Here is a 6,215-nt window from a genome sequence, read left to right as displayed (position 1 = left end):
GCCTGTCCATGGGGTTGCAAAGAGTTGGACACGACTGAGTGACTGAACAACAACAGGGTAGCTATGATCTCAGGACCCTGAGTGGTGGGTACTGGGTAAACCCCAGGGTATCTTTATATCTATATGTAATCACTGTCCTTAAATACCCCAGCTTCAGGCCTCCAGGAAAATTTCCAGAGACTGTCATTTCACCAGGGGAAATGATCGTCTCTTCTTACTAACTTCAGAATATCTCATTTGACTGTCTGCTCATTCCTTTAAAAGTGTCATCACGGCATCATCTGCAGGCAAGCTAACTTCTATTTTAATCTGTTCATTTATGTAACATTGACTCCTGCCAAACATACTGCTGTTTTTATTTAAAAAGCTATGTTTACATAAATACTTCTTAATAACATAAATATTTCTAAATAACACCTAAGGCATATATGGACCACCCTTAAAATAGAAGAAATCTATAGGTTTTTACATGGGGAAAGAAACCCCCAATACATTGGAAGGCAAGAAAAGCAAAGACAGAATGTTTTGAATGAGCTCATTTCCTGAAAGATAGTCATACATAGAATATAATTTGAAAGAATATGCAAGTTGTTGACAGCAGCTGTTTCTAGGAGGAAAGATTATTGAGAACTTGTACTTCCTACATTTTTAATTCCTGTAATATCTGAAATGTTTTTTTAATAGATCCTAGTAGTTGGAAAAACAATTAAGATAAAAGTAAGTGCCAGGCAAAGCCAATCATTACTTGTAATTCGAGAACAGAGAATGCTTAAGGCCCTAGGGCCTCACCACTCAGAATGTGGCCCCCAGGACACCAACAGCAGGACACCTTAGAAATCCTGAATCTTGGGCCCTTCTCTATGTCTATATTCACAGTCACATTTAAGTGGAGAAAGCATGGTCTGCCCATATTACTATTACCTCCTTCACCTCATGCATTTGATTCCTTTTCACAATAATGAAAATAATTTTCAGAAGTTAGAAAAATATCCATAGCTATTTTATTTTATAACTTGTACTAAGAGACAAACATATTAGGAACAGATTTTTAACCATTCAATCGCAATGGTCCCGGCTCCCACTGAAAGGGAGGCACTCCTCTCTTTACTGAGACAGAAAGTCAAGACTGAATCCATGTTCTCCAGTGCACATAGTCAAGTAAAAGAGAGAGGAATAAGGAGACGGATGAAAAATGTATAAATACGGTATGTGGAAGTTTAGGTGTTCAGTCTGTGTCCGACTCTTGCAACCCCATGGACTATACCTCACCAGGCTCCTCTGTCCATGGGATCTCCCAGGCAAGAACACTGGAGTGGGTTGCATGTCCTTCTCCAGGGGAATCCTCCCAACCGAGGGCTCGAACCCAGGTCTCCTGCACTCAGGCAGGTCTCCTGCATTGCAGCCAGATTCTTTACCAACTGAGCCACCAGGGAAGGCTAAAAATGGTACAAACACAAGGGAAAAAGTGATAAAAGAGCCACGACTAACCAAAAAGTCTATGTGCTGTTTTGCTGAATAAACAATATTCAATAATGCCTTTGCTGATCTTGCTGACTTTTCACCACTCAGAAGTGGAGGAAGGATACTGATTGGACTTAATTGTGACCATTGAGGAAGGGTAAGCTGGTGATGTAAAAATAAAAAGAAATTTGGGGTGGAAAAGTAACAATGTCATCTTGAGTTTATCGTATTCAGTAAGTCCCCTCCATAGGAACTTTCAAGTTGTGAACTTTCAAAGATGCAAATATGAGTTCCAGCGCCCATATGCTAGCTATTGTACTGTGCTACTGTATTTTTCAAGGAACTCTTTTCAAGGAATTTTTTTCAAAGTAAGAATAAAACTGTTTTCTTTACTTTTGTGTTAGTTTTTTGTGTATCATTTGTGTGAAAAGTATTATAAACCTATAACAGTACAGTACTATATAACTGATTTTGCTAGTTGTTTATCTGGGCTAACTTCATTGGACTTACGAACTAATTGGATTTATGAACTAATTGGATTTATTGGAAGAGAACTCATTTGTATACAGGAGACTTATGCTTACAACAAAAAAACAGTGGGTATAGCTAGATTTTAGACACGTCACACTGATCTGAGCATCTAAGATGAATATAGTTCAATTAGAGGAGAATGTCCTAAAAATGAATCATTTGATCTATTCATCTGCCCATCGTCAAGGTTGGAGGAGGAATATTCATAAAGAGATTGGTTCTGTTAAGAAAATTTCAGAAGGTCACTTAACAAACAATAAATCAGTGTGCAGATGATCAAGGTTTTTATGACACTCTCCTTTAACATATTTATACAGTATTTGATCCTAAGTCCAATTAATAGGAGCTTAGATGGGTGAGTTGAAGGTGTGAACTCGTAGGGAGAGATTGATCTGTGTGCTCTCTTGGGAACAGGAGACTTGGAGACTGCCAATAAGAGAAAATGACACAGTATGCTGGTCATTTTCTGAAGAAAGAATATAAAAGGCTGGATAAAAATAAGGTGCTTTGAAGTACCATTACATGCATGACTTTCGCGGACAGCCCTGGAGGCTGGGACAAGAGAGGGTGCAGTGATCACTTAAGAGTCAGGGGCCGGTCGCGCCTACAAGCCTAGGGTCTACCACACATCTGGAACATTTCAATAGAGGCCGGGGAGATAAGATTGACAGCTTCATGTCAGACACAATTAGAGGAACCAGGGTTTCAATCCCTGATACGTGAGATGAAAGTGAAGTGGGACAAAAGCAGAAATAATAGCAACTCTTTAGATAAAAGTGAATAGGTCAGAGATGTTTGTGAAATAAATAAGAGAGATCCACCCAAGTCATGCGCCTTTGAACCCAGCAATGTCTTGACAACCCTCGCTGACATTCCAACACTTGAGGCAGAAGAGATAGCTCAGCAGAATTGTCCATCCAGGATTCTAGTCCTTATTATTACATGTCATTTCTAAAGAGCATTATCAGAACTTGTTAGTTGATCTTTTTAATACTTAAATGAAAATGTATGGAGATTGTATTTAAAATATGGTTCTCATACATAGCTCCTTTTCCCTCCACAAAAGATAGAAAGAGACTCTGTTTTAATGGATAAATGGGGCTGTTCATTAAATTATTTAATATGTGGTCTATTCCTTTGGATATAACCTTCAACTTAAAAGCCCTCACATTTTTTGAAACTGGTGCTATCAGACTAAAACAGTGGAATTAAAGACATTGGTTTATATTGTTTCCTTGTTCAAGTAAAGATTTGAGGTGCCTTACAGAAAAAAAAAATGTATGATAAAATGAACAGAATAGAAATTTAAAGAAAAATTAGAACCTGAGAGAGAAAAGAAAAAACACGATGACTGTGTGCTTTGTAGTTTGCAAGATTGCTGTGAATAAGTTGCAAACTCTGCCCTGGGCTTCCTGATAAAGACGAATTATTCTCATAGTCATGAAAAAATTATTAAACCTCTGCATAGGAGATGATGCAGAAAAAGCACATGTTGTTGGTTTTCTTTCTTTTGTTAATAAATGGACAAGGCAGGGTCAACATTAATCTCTGGCCTTTTTGAAATCCTATAGCACTGACTGTGCTCTTCGAAGTGTGTTCTCAGGACCAGTAGCAGCAACAGCTTCGCTGGGAGCTTGTTAGACACGCAGACTCTGTCCTCCCCCAGACCTGCCAGATCAGGAACTGCATCTTTTTTTTAACATTTATAAAATGCATTTTATTTTGTTTTTATTTTTTATTGAAATGTAGTTGATTTACCACGTTGTGTTCATTTCACGTATACAGCAGAGTGATTCAGGTTATATACGTTTTTTTCCTTCTTTAGATTCTTTTCCATTTTATTACAAGATATCTAATATATAGTCAGAACCTGCATTTTAACAAGATCCCCAAGTGATCCACATGTGCATTAAAGCTTCAGAAACACAAATTAATGACATTAATGATCACATATTGTCTTGTTTTTACATAAAGGTTTAATATGTGTCCAGCTAATGTTCTAGCAAACTATCAGCCGCTCGGGGCAGAAACTAGTTTATTTCTTTTTCTTCCATGACATCAAGCACATCAAGAACATTGTAGCATGAATAAAATAATTTTTAAATAAATAAATAATCCTAAGAGGAAAGAAATTAGACCAAGAAAATCAAAATCAAGGTATACAAGGTAAAATTATAGTAAGGGTTATATGCTCTAATAGCTTGACAGTGTTTAAAATAACATTAATAACAACTAAGTAGTAAACTAAGTAATAACAACTAACTAAATAATAAAAAAATTATTACTTATTTGTGGCAGTGGAATAATAAAAATAAGCATTTTTATTATCATCTTCACAGCACTATAAAGTAGTTCTATTGCTCTCATTTTATAAATGGGAAAATTGAGATAAAACAGATTGTTCAAATCAACCACTCAAAAGTAGTAGAACTATAGTTTAAGCATAGGCTGTCATTACACAAGCCACAGTTTTAGCCACAATTATCTAATGAGAACTGATGCCTGGGTTTCTGACTGATATGAAACAGCAAGACCAAGTGTTGAGATCAGAAAGTAGGAAAGCTCACATGGATCAAGTGATTGGCTCTGACGGAGGTTCATAAGTGACTAGCTCACATTTTTAAACAACTGTGGCATGCTTATATTTCTGTGACTCTGTAAACTCACAGGCCTGTTTGTACTAGTTTGAAAAGTATATTCTATCAGTGGAGATAGACACAGGGAAACGAACTGGGTAATAGGACTGGTGAGAAAGCTTATACATTACAGCACTCCAAACTACAAAATAGTTAATAACTATTCAACCCCAGGGATGCTTCTAAGTATAAACCGTTTCCCTAGACAACATTGCCAAAGATAACTTATCCTTTCTTGAGAAACTAAGGCTCCAACAGGTCAGCATGAATTAGAGGTTTCTTTGGTGACATGTGTGTTAGGTTACCCATATTTTTCATGATCCACTACGTTTTCTCTCTCCTGTTGATGGCTATTGTAAAGAAAGAAGATAGCAGGTATGTGTGTCTATGTATATGGTAGGAAATATGTATGTAAGGAGTGTCATCACAGGTGAAGGTGAATGTGTAGTGGAAAGATCCATGAAAGGTGAGAGTAGTGACCTAAAAGGAAGAAGATGATAACATTCCTCCAAAAGGCTGAGGTTTTTCTTTATTTCTCATAACATCCCCAGTACCTAGCACTATATTTGGTATTTAGAAGGTATTTAATAAGTTTTATTGGATGAGTACCTACTGTGTGCTTAATGAAGTATTCAAGAATTATCTGTTGAAATTTACAATAACATATCTAGTTTGAAGTACAGTCTGACTAGTAATGTGATTTCAAGTTGTTTCACCCATCTACGCCTCAATTTCCTCATCTGTACAATGGGCACATAATGTTAACCTCATTAAATTATGATGATCAAGTGAAATAACATAGATGTATTGCTTAGCATGGCCTATATCACATTATGTCAATAAATGCAGCTAGAAATACAAACCTTCCAGCCTCAGTTCTTATCCATGACATCTTAGTCCAGCTTATGATTTTTTGCAGATATGTAGACCAGACAGGGGAGAAGGTGATGGCACCCCACTCCAGTACTCTTGCCTGGAAAATCCCATGGATGGCAGAGCCTGGTAGGCTGCAGTCCATGGGGTCACTAAGAGTTGGACACGACTAAGCAACTTCACTTTCACTTTTCACTTTCATGCATTGGAGAAGGAAATGGCAACCCACTCCAGTGTTCTTGCCTGGAGAATCCCAGGGACAGGGGAGCCTGGTGGGCTGCCGTCTATGGGGTCGCACAGAGTCGGACATGACTGAAGCAACTTAGCAGCAACAGCAGCAGACCAGACAGGACCATGAACTGGCTGCCTTTGAGTGGTGGCAGAGCCGGGACCATGATAGACCTTTGATCAGGTCTAGTCCTCCTTGGCGATAGTCTATGGTGTCACAAAGAGTTGGACGTGACTTAGCGACTGAGCACAAGTCCTCCTTAGTGACCATTCACAGGAGAAGGTCTTTCCTTAAGATACTGAATTGTGCGGGCATCTTTCTCCACAAGTCTGTCTTCCAGGCTCTTACACAGCCCCAGTGAACAAATGGGTTTCCCATTTAAATGACAAGGAAGATCATACAGTGAAGTTGCAGCCACAAAGGTCAAATTCGTCATCTTTGTTTACCAAGAGGAACCGTATACACCACTTCCACTGCTGTTGTAG

This window comes from Bos grunniens, chromosome 12, assembly GCF_055505025.1.
Source record: "Bos grunniens cultivar Pamir isolate PY7600 chromosome 12, Bosgru_T2T1.0, whole genome shotgun sequence".
Lineage (NCBI taxonomy): Eukaryota > Metazoa > Chordata > Mammalia > Artiodactyla > Bovidae > Bos > Bos grunniens.
Note: the sequence above shows the minus strand (reverse complement) of the source record.